We start from the raw sequence: 22,895 nt of genomic DNA, 5'->3' as shown, positions 1-22,895 counted from the left end.
AGCAGGAACTGCTCATGCTAAACATGCTGTTATTTCTGTTTTACAAGGCATTCTTGACTTGAAGCAGGTTGGATTCCATATATTTCTAATCTAATTTACATCTCAATAGTATTATACCCCATGCACCTGCATATTCCTTTTGCTGAGGCCTGTTATCTCAATGCTACCTTTTATCCCACCACTGGATTTTGCATAGGAATACTTGTTGCCATCTTGTGATCTACTGAGCATTAATATTCAAAATGTGCTATGGGGGTTGTGCTTCACTAAGCACATTCTCACCTGAAAGCAGTTTTTAATATAAACATTTGTTTAATATTCTGTACATTTAGAGTATTTTATCAGCATCAATGCTTTACTGAAAGTAATTTAAAGTCAGTGGGAACTGATTATGTATTAAAAATCAACCTTTTTCATAGGAGTTTTAATAATGCGTGCGCGCGCGCGCGCACACACATACACACACACACACTCTAAAACTAATATACATGATTGGTGACAGCACCTGGCATCCACATCTTGGCATTTCAACCATTTTAATATTCAGAAACGTGGACATTGGGTTTTACATTTTTAAAAACCTCCACAATGTGCTATGCAGCTTTTAAAGGTGTTTAATTATCAGCCTTCCTTTGAATAATAATATTTGTGTTATAATAAAAAATCTAAAAATAAATGTAGTGTTCTAGCAAGAACCACTTTAGCTCTTTGCAGCTAGAATAAATAAGCAGCCCAGGCGCACATGCTCACTGAATCCATTAAACATCTTGTATTGTTTTTATAAAATACTCTTTGAACTAAGAACTCCCCTGGGACCCAACTATTGCATGTTATTTTTTGCAGTGAAGTTTCAGTTGACTTTAGTGGAGAGTTCTATAAATAGACAGGTCACAAACGTGGGTTCATAGATGGAAACTTCAGGTGATCAGGGAAGCAATGTTGTCTAATAATTCAAATACGACTAGCTCTCCTCATGACTTACTGTACATAATTTATGTTATACTGGGCACATCTACATGAGGCACTACATCGCCATAGTAATGCACTACAGTGACATAGAATTGGTGGGCACAAACCTTGATGCTACAGTTACATTGCCATAGCAACATGCTCCTTCGCTATAGCACATTGCTACAGCAACATAATAGCTAAAAATAACTGTGTGCTGTCGGCATGGCACAGTATGGTCTATTACTGTTCTGTGATTTAGTACTTCGAAAAAGAAATACTAAATGATGGTGCAGTACCAATGGTGCTGTAGGGGACATGTAGACGCACCCACTGGGTTAGATTACAAGGTCATCTAGCTCAGTGTTCTATTGGAAGAGAGTGGATACTAACAGAAAGGGTATTATGCAGGCCTTTCAAAACTGATCTGCCCCTGTCACTGTTCCTTACAGTTTCCAATACCTGGAGGCAAAGGTAAGTTTGAAGCTTGCACCTTGATTGCCCCTCTTCATGCATTTTTCCAATCCTCCTTATCAGTGTAGTCTTGGACAAGATATACAGCAAAATTTTCCTCAGATCAGGCTCCTACTGCTCTAAATACCTAAATTATATCCAATATATGGCCTGATTTTCAACAGTGCTGAGCATTTGCAGATCCCAATTATTTCAAACTGAGTTTTGGGTGCTCAGTACCTCTAGGGAACATTTATATATAATTAGCATGTAAGTAACTAAATATAAGCATCCACATTTGAAATTTAACCTCTCAGGGCACATCTACATGAGACTATTAATGTGAAGCAATAAATTTTGGGGTAGTTTGTGCTGGATTTTATTGCTCCCAGGCACAGCGTTTACACATGTGCCTGGGACTGCAGAATGTTGGACTAGGGTGGAACAGCCCTGTGTGGCAGGGGAATCTGGGGGTCAGTCTGCCACCCTGGGGCTTCTGTGACCTGGCTCAGTGTGCTGGGAAGTCATAGAATCATAGACAATTAGGGTCAGAAGGGACCTCAGGATGTCATCCAGTCTAGCTCCCAAATAGATCATCCCAACCAAAGCTTTGTTTAACCAGGTTTTGAAAATCTCTAAGGATGGAGCTTCCACCACCTCTCTGAGTAACTTATTCCAGTGTTTTATTACCCTCCTAGTGATAACATTATTCCTAATATCTAAACTAAACTTCCCCTGCTGCAACTTGAGACCATTGCTCCTTGTTTTGTCATCTACCACCACTGAGAGCTAGGGCTGTGCAAAATTTTGCTGGTGGTTTTGTTTTCACGCTGTTTTAACTCATTTCAAGCTTGAAACAGTGAAATTGAAATGAAATAAAGGGCTTCAAAACAGCCTCGCAGTAAAACAAGGGCAGTTGAAGTTCAAGCTGGGCTTGCCTGCAGGGAACCAGAAAGTAAGGCGAGGGAGGGGGAAGGGGAGGGAAGGACTGCTCTTATATTGACTGTGTAGCTCGCCAGTGACTGTGATTATTAAATGATATGCTATTGTGGATGCCTTGAGGAGAGATAGTTTCATAGTTTCATAGTTTCAGGGTCGGAAGGGACCTAATATATCTTCTAGCCCGACCCCCCGCCAGGGTGGGAGAACAACTCAAAAAAACAAAACAAAACACAAACCCTAAAAACAAAAACGGGACTCAAATGAGTCCAGCCAGGTAAGTATCCAGCCTCTTCTTAAAGATCCCCAGGGTAGGGGCCAGCACCACCTCCCTTGGAAACTGGCTGCCCTAACTAGCCGCCCTAACTGTGAAGTAGTTTTTTCGGATGTCCAATCTGTACCTCCTCTCCATCAACTTGTGCCCATTATTCCTTGTTATGCCAGCAGGGGCTAGGGGAAACAGCGTCTCCCCCAAACCCTTCTGGTTCCCCCTAGTGAGTTTATAGACGGTCACCAGGTCCCCCCTCAGCCTTCTCTTGTGGAGGCTGAATAGGTTCAAGTCCCGCAGTCTCTCACTGTAGGGTCTGCCCTGTTGTCCCCGGATCATGCGGGTGGCCCTCCTCTGGACCCTCTCCATGTTGTCCACATCCCTCCTGAAATGGGGCGCACAGAACTGGACACAATACTCCAGCTGCGGCCTGACCAGCGTCGCATAGAGGGGGAGGATCACCTCCCTGGCTCTACTCGAGATGCACCTGTGGATGCACGACAAGGTCCGGTTAGCCCTGCCAACCATGACCTCGCATTGTCGGCCCATGTTCATCTTGGAGTCAATAATGACACCAAGATCCCTTTCCGCCTCCGTGCTCTCAAGTAGGGAGCTCCCCATCTTATAAGTGTGCTGCTGGTTCCTACTACCCAAGTGCAGCACCCTGCACTTGTCCGTATTGAAACGCATCCTGTTCCTGTCTGCCCACCCCTGTAACCTATCCAGATCCTTCTGCAATCTCTCTCTCCCTGCTAGCGTGCTCACCTCCCCCCAAATTTTGGTGTCATCAGCGAATTTAAACAGGTTGCTCTCCACCCCAACATCAAGATCGCTGATGAAGACATTGAACAGCGCAGGGCCCAGGACCGAGCCCTGAGGGACTCCACTACCCACCTCCCCCCAAGTCGAATATGATCCATCCACCACCACCCTCTGAGTGCGACCCTTCAGCCAATCTGCAATCCATCTGACCGTGTAGGCGTCTATGCCACAGTCGCCTAGTTTATTAATTAGGATGGGGTGAGAGACGGTGTCAAAGGCCTTGCTGAAGTCCAGAAAGACTACATCCACCGCGACACCTGCGTCCATGGCCTTTGTGACCTGATCATAAAAGGCAATCAGGTTGGTCTGACATGATCTCCCCCTAATAAATCCATGCTGATTGCCCCTGAGCATCATTTCTGATGCCGGCCCATCACAAATGTGCTCCTTGATGATCTTCTCAAAGAGCTTCCCCAGGATTGAGGTAAGACTGACGGGCCTATAATTGCCCGGGTCCTCCCTTTTCCCTTTTTTGAAGATGGGGACCACATTAGCTACCTTCCAATCGTCTGGCACCTGGCCCAAGCACCACGATCGCTCGTAGAGCCGTGCCAGGGGCCCTGCAATAACCCCAGCCAGCTCCCTCAGCACCCTGGGGTGGAGAGCATCCGGACCCGCTGACTTGAACGCGTCCAGCCCCTCCAGAAGCTCTCTAACCCGGTCCTCCCCAACCTGAGGTCTGAAGGCGATCCCCTCGCGTCCGGCTTCTATCACAGCAGGGAAGTCCCGGTCCCTGCACAAGAAAAAGGAGGTGAAGAATTGGTTAAAGAGGTCTGCTTTATCCTCTGACGCAACCACCAGATTGCCCCGCATATCCTGCAGGGGCCCCACATTACCCGGCGCCTTCTTCATCCTCCCAATATATTTGAAAAGGGACTTTTTGTTATCCTTAATCCTGGACGCTAATCCGAGCTCTATATCCGCCTTGGCCTTCCTAACAATCCCAGTGCTCTGGGGGAGGGATGGAAAAACAGCACAAAAGGCAGCATTGTTTGAACTGGCCTTTCTGCAATGGGGTCTGACAGTTACTGAACTATCTTTCAGCAGCTCAGGAGCATTAGACAATGAAGACTACTACTAGCATTGATTTGAATGATTTCCTAGTTGCTAGCCTAGCCCAGCAAGTGGCATTCCAGTATACCTTTTTCTTTCTTCTAGACCCTTTTATTTTATTATTATATTCATTGATTTATTCTTTTAAATTTTATAAATATATTGGATATTACACTCTAGAATTTAATTTATATAGGAAGGGAGATAAATTGATATTTTATTTCTATACATTTATACCTTGCTGCATAGACTACACACCTTACAGAATTTATGTAGAAGCACAGATACAATTATATCTTGTAGCATAGGCTGCACAACAACAAGCAGCAGCACCAGCACCAGCATGACAGTCTCCTCCACCCACCTATCACTTCTCATGCTGAGCCTTCCAGTGCCAGAGAAAGAGCTGGAGCTGGATCTGACTGCCCTAGCAAGAAAAATTCTGGGGAAAGGAGGGGGAATCAGCTGAGTTTGTGTTCCACACCCCTCAAATTTCCCCTCAAGTCAGGTCTCCTTCCCCAGAAGGCACTTCAGAGGAGGTAGAGGTTATGGAGGCTAAACAGAGTCCACTCCTCCTGTTGCTGTGTGGAGGAGGAGGAAATTACAGCACAAGTGAGAGGGTAGTGTGGTCTGGGATCAGTTTGAGCTGGCAGATGATCCCACGTATGCCATCTGCCTGTACTGCTGAGCCAAAACCAGCCAGGGCAAGGGAACAAAACACATGAATACCACGGGGATGCTGATGCATCTCCACAGGCAGCCCATTGCCCTTGCTCCTCCTTAACCTGGCACCAGTGGGAGAATGCCCAAAGGGAAGTCCCCTTCTTGCTCCAAAGCCCCTATCCCCACAAAATAGTGGCCAGCCACCGTGGAACATTGGGGGAAAGGTGGATAGAAAGGTGGGTGTGTTGCAAGAGTGAGCGAGATCAGCTAGAGCACTGGGGAGATGCCTGCTGCTGATGGCCAGTTCTTCTCCTTAGTTGAGCAGCCAGGGTTCAGGTGGCTCATGACGCTTGTGGCCCCATCATACCAAGAGCCCACATGCACCACCCTCAGCAGGACAGTGGTGCCCTCCATGTATGAGGCATGTAGGGAATACTTGAGGTGGCCTTACTCTTCACCTCAGATATCTGGAGGATCCAGGGGGGCATCCGCTGTGTGGCACACAAGTTGCACCTAGTTGTCAGGGGCAGATTACTTGCACCGGAGCATCAAGGGGGGCAAGATAATGCAGAATAAACAGGCAGAGCTGAACATCCCAAAGCACAAAATCATACAAGATGTGGAGACTCAGTGGAACTCCACATACCGGCTGCTCGAGAGGCTGGGGGAGCAACAGAAGGCCATCCATGAGATGGCCTGGCACAGGGGGAGATTGGGATCAGTGGCCCCCTAAACAGAGCTGAGTGGGATACCATTTCCCAGATCTTGGTGGTCCTCAGGCCCTTCCTTAAGGCCACTGAGAGCTTCAGCACTGGCAAAGCCCTCCTTAGCCAGGTGATCCCTGTAGTGAGGGAATTTCAGAGGCAAATAGAGAGCTTCCAGGGGAACAAGGTTCTTGGCTGGGGGAAGCCACTGTCACTAGATGAGCAGGCACTGGTCAGGTGGCTGAAGGTGGGATCAGGAAATGGCTTGATCCCTTACAGTCCAGTACTGTCCAAGTGCTGGCAGCCATGTGTGACCTGAAGGTGAAGGGCAATGTATGCAGCAGCCAAAGCCTAAATCAGTGGATGGAGGAGCTGGTGAAAAGAGTCAGAGAGGCAGAACAGCAGAGGTGGGGGGCTGTGGAAGAGGGGATCCACTGTCCCATGCCAGCACACCATCCATCAGCCAATCTCATCCTCCACCACAGGCACTGCCAATGTGGGTCAAGGACATGGCTTCCATGGTGGGGTCCAGAGGCACAAGACCCCGCCATCAGGCAGGTAGCACTCAGGCCTTGGCTGCTTATCTCGCTGAGGATGTGGAGCTGCTGCTGAGTGATCCCTTGGCCTACTGGGCATGAGGCAGCCAGATGTGACTGGATCTGGCTATGGCTGCCTCAGAACACCTGTCCTGTCCACCAAGCATTGTTCCAAGTGAGAGGGTGTTCAGCATTTCTGGGGATATAGTGATACCCCATTGCACCTGCTTGGATTCTCTTTTGGTGGAGCACCTGGTGTTCCTGAAGGTGAACCTCCCACTGCTGGGGTTCCACAAGTTCCAGGTGAAGACGGAGTGTATGCCACCCTCCTCAATCCATCTGCACCTATTTCCTTTTTTCAGTTTTTAAAAGCCAACTAATACCCTGCTCTCAGAGCTGGAGGGGGAACTCACTGCATCACCAACAGCAGGGGAAGAACATGTGCCTGCTGAGCTTCCACGCCTGGACGAACTTGGAGGTTTGGCCTGGGGTTATGGGGAAGGAGGAGGCCCCAGGTCCTGGGCATGACCACTAAAACTGCACTCTTCCAGGGTTGGGGAGGCTTGGTAGGACTTCTGGCAGTGCAGCAGCCCCAGGAAATGCCTAGACCGAGGATATCCCTGGTGAAAGGCAGGTAGGAGGTGTCATAACCTCCAGTTACCACACAGTTCTGGTTGAGGAAAGCCCAGACCCATCATGTCTTTGACAAGCCTGAGGATGCTGGTTGCAGTGGAGTTATGACGCTCCAGGTGAGCTCAGCTTAGCTGCCTGGGATGCCAGCTTTCAGGTTGAAAAACCCTTGTCAGGCTGAGGAAGCAGCTGCAGTTGGTGTATGTGTGTGCTGTTCCTGGGTCGAAGGAATAGTAAAGAATCCAGAGGCTGGTATGCAATGCAGGCAAGAAAGCCAGTCAGTGAAAATGGAAATGGAGGTGTCATGGGGTGAGGGACAGGCTGGGGGGAGCGGAAGGGAGGAGGGAGATGTAGCAGCGCAGGTAAAAGTGGAGAGGTACCTGGGGAGTCAGATGTCTGACAGGTTGTAGTGTGTCAGAATTCCACTGTCTATACTGAGTCCATGAGTTTCTGTACCTACTACCTAGGATGCTGATGAAGTGAAGTTCATAGGCCCAGCTGTAAAAAGTGGTTTGTAAATTCCCTTTCAGGATCAGGCCTGAGAGACTGGAGACATTGTGGGAGTTTCATGAGAAATGTGCCCCGACAGGTAGTTGGGTATTCTTGTCTTTGATAGTTTCTGGTGGGCACTTTGTGGGGGTACTGGAGATTGTTGGCAGGTTTTGTGTTTTGAGCTGTAGGAAGTTGGTTTCTGGTGATGAAGTTAGGTTAGCAAGATTCGGTGTTTGTTTGAATTTACAACTTTTCAGAGGTGGGCCTATGAACTTCACTTCATCAGCCTCCTGGGTACAGAAACTCATGGACTCAATATAGACATTGGATTCAGGATATACTAACAACCTGCCAGACATCTGACTCCCCAGGTACCTCTCCACTCTTACCTGCACTGCTACATTTCCCTCCCCAACTGCTACTCAAGCCTGTCTCTCACCCCCCCATGCCTCCATTTCCATTTTCAATGCCTGGTTTTCTTGCCTGCATTGCATGTCAGCCTCTGACTTCTTTACTATTTCTCCCATCCAGGAACAGCACGCACACCAACTGCAGGTGCTTTCTCAGCCTGACAAAGGGTTTTTCAACTTGAAAACTTGCTAAGATATATTTCTGTAATTAAGTATTCAGTTGGTCTGCTAAAACATACCAGATTAGACTGACTGAAAGGAAAGGACCTTGTCTGCCATTGCCATGTCCTTAGACCAGCACCCCTAGCACCTGACCGGAAGGACGCAGGGCCCTGGGCACATTTAAGTCACAGGGCTGTGGCTGGCAGGGAAAGTTCTCTGGCAGCTTCTGGAGAAGAAGATCCTGCAGGAAAAGAAATAAAGTATCTAGTCTCTGTCAGTTTGGCTGCCTGAGATGCTGCTGGTGCTACTGTGCTGCATATTAAGTTATTACCTGTTGTCATTTAAATGGGTGGACCGGACTGAGACTGTAGGGGAGGAGGAGCCCTCACTGGGGCACACTACCATGTCATGTAGAGGTCCCAGCCCCAGTGAGGGTGCATCTTAACACACACGCTGGAGAAGAAGCTCCTGCAGGAGAGAAAAGAAAGGCTCTGATACAGTTTTCCTGCCTGAGATGCTGCTGGTGCTACTGTGCTAGTGCTCACTAAGTTATTATTTTACCTGTTGTCATTTGAAGTGGTGGACCAGACTGAGGCTGTAGGGGAGGAGGAGGCCTCATGGGGGTACACTACCATGTCATGTTGAGGCCCCAGCACCAGTGAGGGCATGCCTTAACACGCACACAGTGTCACCCATGTCACGAGTTTTGCTTGTCAGCAGCTAGAGGTGCAGTTTCCCAGAAACCCCTACACCTATCTCCTTGAAACTTGGTAGGCTTCATGGCCTCAGAGGGGCTACCATCCCTGCATCTGAATCAGGCAAGAAATGACAAAGTTATAGGCAATTTCATGCTTCCCCATTATAGCCCCATGAATAGAGGGGAATAATCACTTCCCTTGACCTGCTGGCAACACACCTACCAATGCAGCCCAGTTTGCTGTTAGCTTTCTTGGCAACAAAGGTACAATGCTGGCTCATATTCAGCTTAGGTGTAGTAGAGTGTCCCAGGGGGACAGACCCCTTGGGCAGTCCACTTGATACAGGCTGCCAACTAGACATTGAGCCATTGATTACTACTCTCTGAGGCCGATGTTCCAACCAGGTTTCTATCCACCTTACAGTCCATTCATCCAGCCCATACTTCCTTAGCTTGCCTGAGAGAATGTTGTAGGAGACCATAACAAAAGTCTTGCTAAAATCAAAGTACACCACATCCACCAGGCTCCCCAAATCCACAGAGCCAGTCACCTAGTCAGAGAAAGCAATCAGGTTGTTCAGGCATGACTTTCCCCTGGTGAATCCATGCTGACCATTTCTAATCACCTTTTTCTTCTCCAAGTCCCTTGAGGATCTTCTCCATTACTTTTCCAGGGACTGAGGTGAGGCTGACTGTTCTATAGTTCTCTGGATCCTCTTTTTCCCTTTCTTAAATATGGGCACTATGTTTGCCCTTTTTCAAATCATCCAGGACCTCACCTGATTGCCATGAGTTTCCAAAGATGATGGCCAATGGCTCTGCAATCACATCAGCCAACTCCCTCAGCACCTTCGGGTGCTTCCTATCTGGCCCCATGGACTTGTACACATCCAGATTTTCTAAGAAGTCCTTTATCTGTTCTTTCACCACTGAGGGATGCTCACATCCTTCCCAAACTGTGCTACACAGTGCAATAGTTTGGGAGCTGGCCTTGCCTATGAAGACTTAGGCAAAAAAGGCATTGAGCACTTCATCCTTTTCTGCATCCTCTGTCACAGGGTTGCCTCCCCCATTCAGTAAGGGACTCACACTTTCCCTGATCTTGCTCTTGCTACCGACATACTTGTAGAAACCCTTCTTGTTACCCTTCATATCCCTTGCTAGCTACAACTCCAATTGCGTTTTGGCCTTCCTGACTTCATCCCTGCATGCCAGAGAAATGCTCTTATGTTCTTTCCTAGTTATTTGTCCATGCTTCCACTTATAAGTGGCAGAGCTGGTTGGGGCACGAGAGTACTTCAGTGCAGTGCGAGCCAGCAGGCAGCCTGAGAACTGAAGCACACTTATGCCCCAGTCAGCCCCATGAGCTTCTACATGTGTGTTGTGTGGAATGAATAAATAACTGCAGTAGGATACTACTTGTATCTGGCAGTACTAGCCTATGGCAGAGTTAATTAGTTTACTTCAGCCTAATAGCTTCACATGAGTACACCAGTGATGCTTTACTGTGGAGCTAATTAAGCAACTGTAAGTGTCTCGTGTAGATATACCCTCTGTGTCTCAGATTTCACCTGTATAAAATAGAGATATGAAATACTTCAGAAGGGAGTGTGAGCCTAATTAATGTCCTTTCAGTGTCTGAAGATGCAAAGTGGCATACAACTGTTTAATATCATAATTAGAGTATCTATAGCCATGAAAATGGATTACTTTCATAATATGAAAAGATATTTTTGCCTTTGTAGATTCATTATATCAGAAGGAACAGTCTTTGCTGATTTCCTAAGTTTTTAATCAATGATAACTACAAAAGGTGTTCAAATTTCAAGATGAATATGGTGAAATAATGATAATCAGCTAGAATGGCTGAGTTCTTAACTTTTTAGAGAAACATTTATCTGAAAGTATTCTGCTGTCCTAGCTGTAACTTATATTAGACTTGTACTCTGTATGTGAGTGTAAATATGTATTTTTAATATGTGTCTGATGTTGATACCATTGTGGTAAATTATGGTACGATGTGATAAATTGTGGAGACAAGTAACTATGTTGCAACTTACATTCATTCTCTCTATTAACTCACGTTCTTTATAGATGTTTCTAGCATTCTAAACCATTGAACAACTTATAAACAAATGGGTGGTGGAATACTTGCTTCTTATTCCCAATCTATGGAATTTCCTTTCAAATTTAAAGTGGTTTGATATACAGGAAAGTCAATTTTTAGCTTCACGCTAAAGTAGTTCAAAGTGTAATATATGCCCATCACAGCTAGAAACAAAGAATATCCTCCACCTTTTACAACACTACAATGTTTCTTTGTAGTGCAACCCTCATAGTACAACTTAAGGTGGGATTTCTTAAATAAGTCTAAGGGAATTATTTACCAAACTCCAAAAGATACTGGACGTGTTCTAGTACTTCTACTCCAGTGAATTTAACAGAAGTAAGGATAAGAGATATAATAATACAAGGCCGAAGTGTTTATCTCAAAAGAGCTAGTTATGTAATGATTTTTAGATTCCATATTTGGCACTGAAAATCTCATTTCAATATGCAGCTGATGATGGGTTAATAAAAGTAAATAAAAAATTATACCCTTATGAATAAGTTAATTTCTGGTTGGCCAAGACATACAGCACAAAGACAGTCAATTTTCTAGGCAAGTCAGATTGCAGTGTTTCAATAATGGTACAACTGATACTACCTGGTCTATGAGAATAAATATCTACCTGATTTATGGCTTAACTTTTTATCTCAGTAAAATTGATATAAAATCAAATTAATATGTTATCCTAATATTTTTAAAGAATATTTAAAGTTTGTGCCCATGGCATACCATAATATGTTAATATTAGACCATGGAGTTAGTGTTTTTGTTTTTTGTTTTTGTTGAGGCTCTTTGTGTTTGTTTGTTTGTTTGTTTGTTTTTTGTGGGGGGGGGGGTTGGGGGGTAGGGTTTGGTAAAGGAAACAATTCAGCCCATAGTAATTTATATAGAATTACATATTATGACTAGGTTATGGTCTATCACTTTGAAAATAAATTTCTTGCTTTGGCTTTGGCATTTCTCTTTCTCTGGCATGTTGCTATCCTGTGAAAATATGTAATTGCATTACTGTATTATCTAAATAAATTAATTCCATCACATGTAGAATATGGGAGAATTTTTTTTTTGTCAAAAGAATATCTGCAGAGTATTTCTACTAGACTAGGAAGCAATGATAACCAAAGAAACTGTAATGAAGACTATAGTTCTTTCCTAATTGTCATTTGTTCTATCCTGATCAGCTAAACTAAAAAGGGATTGAACCAAGAAGCCAAAATTTGTATCTGAAACTGATATTAAGCTTGGGTTTGAAGCAACATGTCGCTAGGTTGTAGATGGTTCTATCCAATGCAACTGGAATTTCTGAAGATGGATTTAAAATATGTTTGTCTTTGAGCTAATCTCATATTACCTATTCTAGAAAAATGGAAAATTAATTTTGAGCTGAATTTAGAACCAAAGCAAAATAATTGGAGGACTTTTGTGAATCAGAACCTTATTTGCATTCTGAAATTCAACTATCATCAGATTTTTAACACCCTAACCCATATTCAAACTAATCAGCCCCTGCCAGCCATTTTCCAGTGTTAATTATTACATACATTAGATTTTTTGTTTCATAGAACTGTCATGGTTGAAAATGAATTTAGTATCAGTCTTTATTATTGCTCTAGTAACAAATGGTATGGCATTTCAAGATGTGAGAAAGTTCTATATGGGTTGTAAATAAAATAAACCATTTATTCTGCAGCAGAAGAAGAATACATTCACACACATTCCAGAGATGAACATGCATAGAGTCATCAAAAAGTGTTGCCTAGAGCCATGCCCTCTATTCTGCAAGCTTTGTAGATCAATTTATATATTCTGCATATTTAGGTCATAGATATAGATTATTTTCATAAAAGGCTTATTTTAGTCAGACAAGGTTCTTTGGGTAAATCTGATATTTTTTATTAGACCAACTGAAATAGTTGGAAAAAATCTTCTTAGCAAGCTTTCAGGTTTAAATACCATTCAGCAGGCTGAGGAAGCATCTGCAGTTGGTGTGTGCTGTTCCTGGATGGAATGAATAGTAAAGAAGCCAGAGGCTGGTATGCATGCAAGACAGGCAGTCAGTGAAGATGTAAATTGAGTAGTCCATGGGTGAAAGACAGGCTGGGAGGGAGAGGAGGAGGGGAAGAGGAATGAATATAGCTGATAAAGAGTGAAGAGGTACCTGGGGACTCAGATGTCAGGCAGATTATAATGTGTCATAAATCCAATGTCTATATTTAGTCCATGATTTTTTATATCCAATAGGTTGATGAAGTAAAGTTCATAGGCTCATCTGTGAAAAGTGTTTTGTAAATTTCCTTTGAGGATTAGAACTGAGAGATTGGAGAGAGAGTGTTTTATTTTGTGAGAAATGTGCCCATGCTGGTAATTGGGTATTCTTATCTTTAATAGGTTTCCGGTGTGCATTCATTCTGGTGCGCAGTTGTTGTTTGGTCTCTCCTATATATTTTCCATCAGGGCGTTTGGTGCATTGGATAAGTTATATTACATTTCTGGAGGTGCAGGTATAAGATCAGGAATGCTGATGGCTCTGTTGTGGGGTGTAGTAATTGTGGGAGTGGTGGTGATGTGTTGGCAGGTTTTACATTTCTTGTCATGGCACAATCTGGATCCATTTGGTGTGTTTTGGGGTTTCTGGCATGCCAGCTGGAGGAGCTCCAGGTTGCAGTCCAGAGACTGCGTGCCATCAGGGATGCTGAGCAAGAGATAGACACATAATACCAGCCCCTTCTTCCCCTGCAGGCAGAGGGTAGACCAAGGTCTTCTTCCAGGACAAGGGAGGACTTGGGGACCTCCCATTCTCTCCAGCCAAGGGGTTGGACTAAGGTGGTCAAGGGCCCCAAGGCCCACCGTGCCAAGGCCCCACCCTGCTGGAGTTTTGCAACAGGTATGAACCTCTTGCAGCCCCAGTAAGCCTGCCAAGCTGCCAGCTCCTTCAGGCAACACAGACTGAACTGTAGCTACCACCCCCACTCTCTCTAACGCAAAACACAAAGTGTTTGTTGTGGGAGACTCCATCCTGAGGGGAGACTGAAGGGGTAATCTGCCACCCCGACCCCTCCCAGGAGCCAGAATCTGAGACATTTTGGAGAAGATCCCTGAGCTTCTCCAGCCCACTGACCACTACCCTATGCTCGTTATCCATGTGGGCACAAGTGACATGACTCGGAGTGCTCCCAGCCAGGTCATGAAGTGCTACAGGGGTTTGGGAGTGGGGTTTAAGGAGTTGGGGGCGCAGGCGGTGTTTTCATCGATCGTTCAAGTTTCAGGCTTTGGGCTGAGGAGAGAGAGGAGGATCAAGGTAGTGAACCAAAGGCTGTGGCAGTGGTATCATTGGGAAGGCTTTGGCTTTCATGACCACAGTCCACTCTTTCGTGAGAGAGGCAGTGAGATGCTGGGAAGGGATGGCCTCCACCTCTTTCCACTGTGGAGGAGGCTCTTCTCAGTCAGACTGACTGACCTGCTCCATCGGGCTTTCAACTAAGCCTTCCAGGAGACAGGGGGACTACCGCCACTGCTGGCCCAGTGAGCAAGCCTTGCAAAACCAGCAGGCCAAGGCACTTAAGGGAGCCCACCCCTGCCCCAGCCCTGGAGCGAGCTGTAGGCAAGGCAAGGGCCCATAGGGCCACTTGTGTGCCTGTACACAAATGCCAGAAGCATGGGGAGTAAACAGGAGGAACTTGTCCTCCTACTTAACACAGTCATAGGGATAATGGAGACCTGGTAGGACTCCACCCATGACTGGATGACAGGGATAGATGGCTATACGCTGTACAGGAGGGATCAAGTGGACAAAAGGTGCAGGGGTGTAGCTCTCTATGTCAAGGAAAACTATGCATCCCTGCAAGCTGACATTGGCACCCAGGGTGGATGACTGGAGACCCTCTGGGTTAAAATTTGTGGGGAACACAGCACAGAGGGCACAATGGTGGGAGTCTACTACAGACCTCCTACCCAGGATCAAGAGCTTGACCAGGAGTTCACCAGGAAATTGGCTGAGGCTGTACGTTCCTGAAGCATAGTTGTCATGGGAGACCTCAACTACCCAGACATCTCGCTTGGCCAAATCCGAGTGGTTGCAAAACTTTTTCTCATGTGTGGATGAGCTCTATCTGGTGCAAGAAGTCTACGGGCTGATGAGAGGTAAAGTGCTGCTTGTCCTGGTTCTGGCAATGGGGAATGACCTAATCAGTGATCTAACGATTGAAGGGAAGCTGGGTGACAGTGACCATGAGCTGATCACCTTCACCATCCGCTGTAAAGATGGCAAGTCAGTCAGCAATACAGAAGTCCTCAACTTCAGGAAAGCTGACTTTGACAAGCTCAGGAGGCTTGTCAGTGTGGCCCTAATGGGAGATTCCTTACCCTCCATCAATGCTGACCTCATGAAAGAACACCTTGAGAGGCTGGATACCTTCAAGTCAGCCGGCCCTGATAGTTTACACCCCAGGGTACTCAAGGAGCTGGCTAGCATCATAGCTCAGCCCCTGGCACAGATCTTCAAGAACTCCTAGCACTCAGGTGAAGTGCCTGAAGATTGGAAGAAGGCCAATGTGGTGTCTATCTTCAAGAAAGGGAGGAAGGTGGATCCGACAAATTACAGGCTCATCCTCTATCCAGGGGAATGTCTTAGAAAAGATTATCAAAGAGGCCATTCTTAACAGACTGGCTGATGGCAACATCCTGAGGGATAGCCAGCATGGGTTTGTTGTGGGTAGGTCCTGCTTGACCAATCTCATTTCCTTTTATGACCAGGTGACCTATCACCTGGACAAGGGAGAAGAGATTGATGTCATAGAATCATAGAAGTAGGTTTGGAAGGGACCTTGTAGATCTTCAAGTCTGACCCCCTGCCTGGGCAGGAGGAAAACTGGGCTCAAATGACCCCAGCCACATAGGCATCAAGCCTCTTCTTATAGACCCCCAGGGTAGGAGCCAGCACCACTTCCCTTGGAACTTGGTTCCAGATCCTAGCCGCCCTAACTGTGAAGTAGTTCCGACGGATGCCTAATCTAAACCTACTCTCCAACAACTTTTGGCCGTTACTCCTTGTTATCCCGGGGGGCGCTAGGGGAAACAAGGTCTCCCCCAAACCCTTCTGGTCCCCCCTAGTGAGTTTATAGATGGTCACAAGGTCCCCCCTCAGCCTTCTCTTGTGAAGGCTGAACAGGTTCAGGTCCTGTAGCTTCTCACTGTAGGGTCTGCCCTGCTGTCCCCGGATCATGCGGGTTGCCCTCCTCTGGACCCTCTCAATGTTGTCCACATCCCTCTTGAAGTGGGGTGCCCAGAACTGGACACAGTACTCCAGCTGTGGCCTGACTAGTGTTGCGTAGAGGGGGAGGATCACCTCCTTGGCCCTACTTGAGATGCACCTATGGATGCACGATAAGGTCCGGTTAGCCCTGCCGACCGTGACCTTGCATTGATAGCCCATGTTCATCTTGGAGTCAATGATGACTCCAAGATCCCTTTCTGCCTCCGTGCTCTCAAGAAGGGAGTTTCCCATCTTATAAGTGTGCTGCCAGTTACTACTGCCCAAGTGCAGCACCCTGCACTTGTCCATATTGTAACACATCCTGTTTTTGTTAGCCCACCCTTGCAATCTATCCAGGTTTTTCTGCAGTCTTTCCCTCCCTACTAGTGTGCCCACCTCACCCCAAATTTTGGTATCATCAGCAAATTTGAACAGGTTGCTTTTCACCTCATTGTCATATATCTTGACTTTAAAAAAGTCTTCGATCTGGTATCCCATGATCACCTCTTAGCAAAACTGGCTAACTGTGGCCTCAGCCTCACCATGATCCTCTGGCTGGGGAATTGACTCTGTGGTAGGACCCAGAGGGTGATGATTGTTGGAAGTCAATCATCGTGGTGGCCTGTGACCAGTGGGGTCCCTCAAGGCTCTGTCCTTGGACCTACACTATTCAATTTCTTCATTAATGATGTGCACATTGAAATCAGAAGTGGACTGGCCAAGTTCACCGATGACACCAAATTCTGGGGTAAAGCGCCCACACCTGAGGACAGGAGTGTGATCCAGGATGACACTGACAGGCTCAGGAAATGGACAGATGAGAACCTGATGGTGTTTAACACTGAAAAATGCAAGGTTCTCCACCTTGGGAAGAAAAACATGCAGCATCCTTAAAGGTTTGGCAGTACTACACTGGCTAGCACTACAGGCAAAAGGGACTTGGGGGTCATGATTGACCCCAAGATGAACATGAGGCTTCAATGTGATGCTGCAGCTAGTAAAGCAAGCAAAATTCTGGCTTGCATCCATAGATGCTTCTCAAGCAAATCTCAGGACGCCATTCTCCCATTGTACTTGGCCTTGGTGAGGCCGCAGCTGGAGTACTACATCTAGTTTTGGGCACCACAATTCAAAAAGGATGTGGAGAAGTTTGAGAGAGTGCAGAGGAGAGCCACACACATGATCAAGGGTCAGGGTAACATACCTTATGATGAGAAGCTGAGAGCTATGGGACTCTTCAGCCTGGAAAAGCGCAGGTTCAGGGGTGATCTGGCGGCCATCTATAATTTTATTAGGGGTGCTCACCAGGATCTGGGGGAATGTCTGTTCACCAGAGCACCCCAAGGGATGACAAGGTTGAATGGTCACAAACTCCTCCATGACCATTTCAGGCTGGACATAAGGAAGAACTTCTTTACTGTCCAAGCCCCCAAAGTTTGGAATAGACTGCCACCGGAGGTGGTTCAAGAACCTACTTTGAACACCTTCAAGAGACAATTGGATGTTTATCTTGCTGGGATCCTATGACCCTAGCTGACTTCCTGCCCCTGGGGCAGGCGGCTGGACTCGATGATCTTCTGAGGTCCCTTCCAGCCCTAAAAAACCCCACAAAAATCCAACCCCCCCCCCCAAAAAAAATCCATGGTAGTTGCAGAACTAATTGCAGTATTACAGTAAAGCTAAGGATGCAAACGAGAGTTTGTGGAGCCTGACATAGGTTCAGGCAACATAGTTAAAGCCATCTACAACTAAACTGCAGGTGATTTTGCTTGCTGGGAGCAGTGTAGGCAGCCAGAGGTAAGTTATTTGGGAGGAGCGGGGGAGGGGTGTTAAGTCTAGGGGTGTCAATGAATCATAAGGGTGGGAGAGGGGGCTGCCCAGTCTTGCAGGGGTGGGTGGTCAGGGAGCTAAAAAAAGCCTGGTCAGGGTCTGAAAGGTATAAGCATAGCACTTCCCTTACTAGCCCCAGGGCTGTGCTTAAATACATTCAGGCATTCACAAGTTAGGTTAACCGTTGATAGATTGGTTTAACCCTTTATCAAGCATAAGTTAGTTTACCTCTGATGTGAACTAACTTTAGATTTGGCACACCATTTTTAGGGCAACCTAAGCCCTGTGAATGCTTGCACACCACGAAATTTGATCCAAATGTAACACTTGTATGTACCTCTAGGTGTTATCTTGTATGTACCTTGTGCTGCTGCTAGTTGTCCGCAGAGAACGCCCGTGCCACATATCCTCTGGGATACGGGAGGTTGAAGCCAGCACTGAACTGCCCCCAGTAGCTTTACCTGGGATCCTGGGGGCCTCCTGGGGCTGCAGGAGCAGTGACCTACCACTCAGAGCCTGGCCAGCAGCTGGAGCATGGCTCTGGCCAGCTGGTTCTAGTTTTGAGTGGCACGCACTGCCCCCGCATGCGCTGCTCCACTTTTTATTCCCACAGGTTTTTTTGACCCCTGGTTATCCAGGGGTCAAAAAAATGCCCACTCACTGCTCCCTTGCAGTGTGTAGAATGGCTGAATGTGTAGTTTCTGGCACTGCAAGCATGTCATCTGGATGCAGCCTAAGGGTGTATCTATACAAGATGCTTTATTGCACAGTAGAATAATCTGCGCAGTACGGCATCACTATGTAACCCTACCTAGGAGTTAGAGCACAATAGATTAATCTACTGCATGGTTTTCTACTACCTTTTGAAACAAGTGGTAGATTTACTGTGCAGTAACTAGTACAGTAGCACATGGTTACATACCTGACAGAGAGCAAATTGCTCCCAGTCAGCCTGGGCAGCGGGTGAAGAACAATCCCACTGCCCCAGAATTGCCTGCTGTCAGGGCCAGCTCTGATCCTGGAGCCTGGGTAGGAACAATTTCCCCTTGCCCCCACAGCAGGCAGCTCTTGCCCCCAGCTCTGAGATGAGCTGGGAGCTGGGGCATTGTCCCTTCTCCCAGCAGCTGCCTGCTGCTGGTGTGGGCTCCAATATCCCCTTGATTCTGCAGGAGGCAGCTCTCATCCCCAGCTCCATGATCAGAGCTGTGGCTGGGACATCTCTCTCTGCCCACAGAAGCAGACAGTTCTGGGCCCTGGCTTCAAAATTGGAGCCAGGGATGGGACATTGCTCCCTGCCTCCAGCAGCAGGAAGCTCCCGGCCCTGGCTCTGCCTGTTTTTGGGGGCAGGAAGCAATGTTGAGGGGGCTCCTTTTTTATCTAAGTGGTAGGTGAGTAACCTACAAGTTACATGCTAGGTACAATCTAATACCTTACTTTTATTGAAAGAACAAAACACAATTAACAACTCATATTTGAACGTTGTACCCACTGAACCTTCTTTGGATCCACTCAAAATCTGGCCGTTCCCAAAGCTTTCAAAACTCTGAGGGAAATATTCGCACACTCCTCCAGAGTGTGTGACCAAATTAGTATGTCATCTACATAGCTCTGAACCTGCGGCTGTGACTCAAGTGCCTCCCGCACTTGTTGATATGCCAAAATCGGCAAGTTGAACCAACCCTGAGGTAGGCGCAATGACCGATATTGTTTTCCTTTGAACATGAAGGCAAATATATCTCGATCACTTTCTCATATGGAAATTGCCCAGAAACAATTTGAAATGTCAATTACTGTGCAATAAGAGGCACCTGCTCTTTGGGCCGCGTCCCACATTGTGGGCAGAGTGCTGACCACTGGGCCAAACTTCTTTGTTTTTTTATTTACTTCTCGGTAGTTTATCACCATTCTCCACTTTTCACTGGCATTATGCACAGGTCATAAAGGGGGGTTCCACTGGGAAATGGTGGGCTCCACCAACCCCATCCATAACAGCCCCTGTAACATTTCAATCACCCCTTGTTCAGCCTCAGGCATTAAAGGAGAGGGGCACACAAAGCGTGGTTTCACTCCCTTTTCTATTTCAACTTGTACCTCCTTTTTTGTATCTCCTACATCCTATTCTGATCGGACCCACGGCTCATCTTTTGGCCTAGGGATCACCTTTTCAATGGCCATCACTTTTTGGTGAGGGCCATCTATTACACAGTTACTCAAGACATTAGTCCCCAATATCCATAGCGGGTGGTGGGTAGCAGTTACTACCGTGGAAACTTCCCACTTTCCCAACCTCACTACCCCTTCAATTTTCCTTCCCCGGACTGCCCCTCCCCTGACCCCTTTTATCAATATGGGGCAGCCCCCCTTTGGGTGGTGGTCTCATTGGAAGATGGTAACTTCTGCTCCAGTGTCCATAAGGAACCATCCCTCTACTCGCCCCCCTTGGATTATTATTTGAGCAAATAGATACCCCCTAGAATTCCCCTGGACTCGCCCTATTGGGAGCGAGGGAGGGGGTGTCCCTCACCTCCCCTCCCCAGGGCCCCCATAGTCTAGATGCAGGTTCTTCAAATCAGGGTAGAGGGCCGGTGTGTTGGGTTACTCCACTAGAGGGGCGGAGGGGACAGCCGCAATGTTGCGGTAAGCCCCATCTTTTTCTTCAAGGTCTTTCTCCCTCCAAGAGAGAGTTGAAATGCTGCGGTTAGCCCCATCCTTCCCTCCCAGGTTCCTTTTCTTCCAAAGCATATATAACTCACTGGTGGGTTTCCCATCAATCTTCTCTAAAGGGATTCCCACCTTCCTCAGCTTAATCCAAAGTTGTTGGTGAGGGATTTTTTTCACTTCTACTACTATCCTTTTTACTACTGCCGCCTGTCTTAATTTTGGGTCTTCCCCCACCAGCTTAACTACAGACTGCAAACCCCTTATTATATCCGTTAGGGAATAGTTTACCCAGACATCGTACCACTGTAACAAAAGAGTTTGCAAAGGACCTGTTCCCTTCCAGAGGGCACTCTCCCATGAGATCCCACTAACTATAACTTGCAGAGGATTGTAGCCCAAGTGGTCGTGGATAGTGGCCTCAATAAATGCCCCCCCCCCCCCCAATCTGCCCACTTTGGTTCTTCAGCATGTCAATTCTTAGCGATCTCCCATGGGTCTAATGCCTTTACAGCAAACCTCATTAGGATACACACGTAATTCCCTGTTTGATTGTGATCTATTCTGGCAGCAGCTTGAGCTGACTTGTACCACTCCCCTGGAAAAACTTTCACTAGCACTGCCTGTGATTCTTGGGGAGTGAAGAATTTATCTAACCCTTGGGATGCTACCCTACTGGCCCATGGACCCCAGCTCTCCTTGACATCTTTCACCCAACCTAGCAGTTCCGTTTGGAGGTCGGTTAGTTTCCAAGGAACCACCTCCCATTCCTATCCGGTGTGGCTCCCATCTACTCCCTGGTGCACTCTGGATTTCATAACCGCATTTACCTCCGCTTTCTCTGGCAGAGTGGTCTCTGCCACTGTCTCCATGGAGGAGGGGACTGGTTAGTCACTCTGCTCTTTGACCAGCTCAGTCCCCGCAACTTCTTGGCCTTCCTCCGGTTTTGGATCCTCTAAGGACAACAAAGTCCCCACCATCTCCCACAACAAAGAGATGACACCCTCCAATAATGCCATTCCTGGCCTTCCTGCCCATCTGCCATTGGGCGAAAACCCTTTCTACCATGGCAAGCGACTTGAGGTCCCTCACCCCAGAGTATGACTATGGATGCACTCTCCTACTGAGCTCAGAAAGACTTGTGTTTTTTTCCCAGCATGTCAACATGTCTCCCACTCCTCAATCGCGGATGGCCAGACTTCTTGTGAGGAAGGGTCATGTTGCCTGCATTCTCCACCGAATTGAGGGGGCTCCCTCCCTATCTAAGTGGTAGGTGAGTAACCTACAAGTCACATGCCAGGTAAAATCCAATACCTCACTTTTATTGCAAGAACAAAAAACAATCAACAACTCGTATTTAAACAATCCTATAACTAGTACATGAATAGCAAGCATGTCGGGTTGGAGGAAAGGCACTCCAAACCCTTTCCCTTATAATTACGTGATAGGTCTTGAGAACCCCACCCAGCATCCTGGGTGGCGAGACTACCTCCTTTAATGGGTCCTCAGCCTTGTCCTCCCCGAAGCTGTTCCGCCTAGGGCTTTGTTCTTAGAACCTTTATACCTTTCTGTCTCTCATCTCCCGAGACCCACCAATCACACAACACCTTTAGCCTTATCACCTTTTATGGATTAGAGCAAGCTTCATTCGTATGCTGCAAAGCAGGGTAACCTTGGGCCTTGCCTCAGTTCCCCTTTTCATGGCCATTATTTCTGGTACTTTCCAAAACAGTTAGTTGCTCAAATCATTTCCTTTTTCTCCATTTTTGGCTGATCAGCAGATGCATTAGGTCATTGTCTTGTGGCGCCGGGTTCCGCAAAGCTGCCCCCTGCTCCGGGCTGCCAGCTTGGCCTCCTCCCAGAAGCCTCTTCAAGATGGGCCTTACAAATGTCCAAGCCCCAACTCCAATCGTAGAGCCATTCTCCTGGCCCAGCTCCATGATCAGAGCAGAGGTTGGCCAGCAGGCGTGTGGGATGGGAGGCAGCTGATCCAGAGGTAGAAAAGCTCCCCCCACCTCCTTAGATTTCAGTCCTGACATGGGTTCTCCTGTCAGCTCAGAGCTGGCACCCAGGGGAACCTACAGCTTCCCCTGACTGCTATATAGTGACAGAGCACGGCAGGAGTATCCATACTGTACTCTACCATACTCTGAATACTAGACTCTAAATTTGTATCCCTGAGCTGAGCAGTCAGCTTTTTAAGCACTAATTGCATATGCAGATGCACCCTAAATGTACTATCTGCATCCCAAAAGGTACAATGGCTAAT

The 22,895-nt window shown here is 47.0% G+C and overlaps 1 long non-coding RNA gene across 1 annotated transcript in view; it reads left to right on the top strand.

Annotated features, from left to right (window-relative positions):
• The window catches only part of LOC112550307, a 90,666-nt gene that overhangs the window by 34,606 nt on the left and 33,165 nt on the right, over positions 1-22,895 (top strand). The gene's annotated exons all lie outside the window — the stretch shown is intronic.

Source organism: Alligator sinensis, unplaced genomic scaffold (genome assembly GCF_000455745.1).
Source record: "Alligator sinensis unplaced genomic scaffold, ASM45574v1 scaffold173_3, whole genome shotgun sequence".
Lineage (NCBI taxonomy): Eukaryota > Metazoa > Chordata > Crocodylia > Alligatoridae > Alligator > Alligator sinensis.
This window is presented reverse-complemented; position numbering and strand designations above follow the sequence as displayed.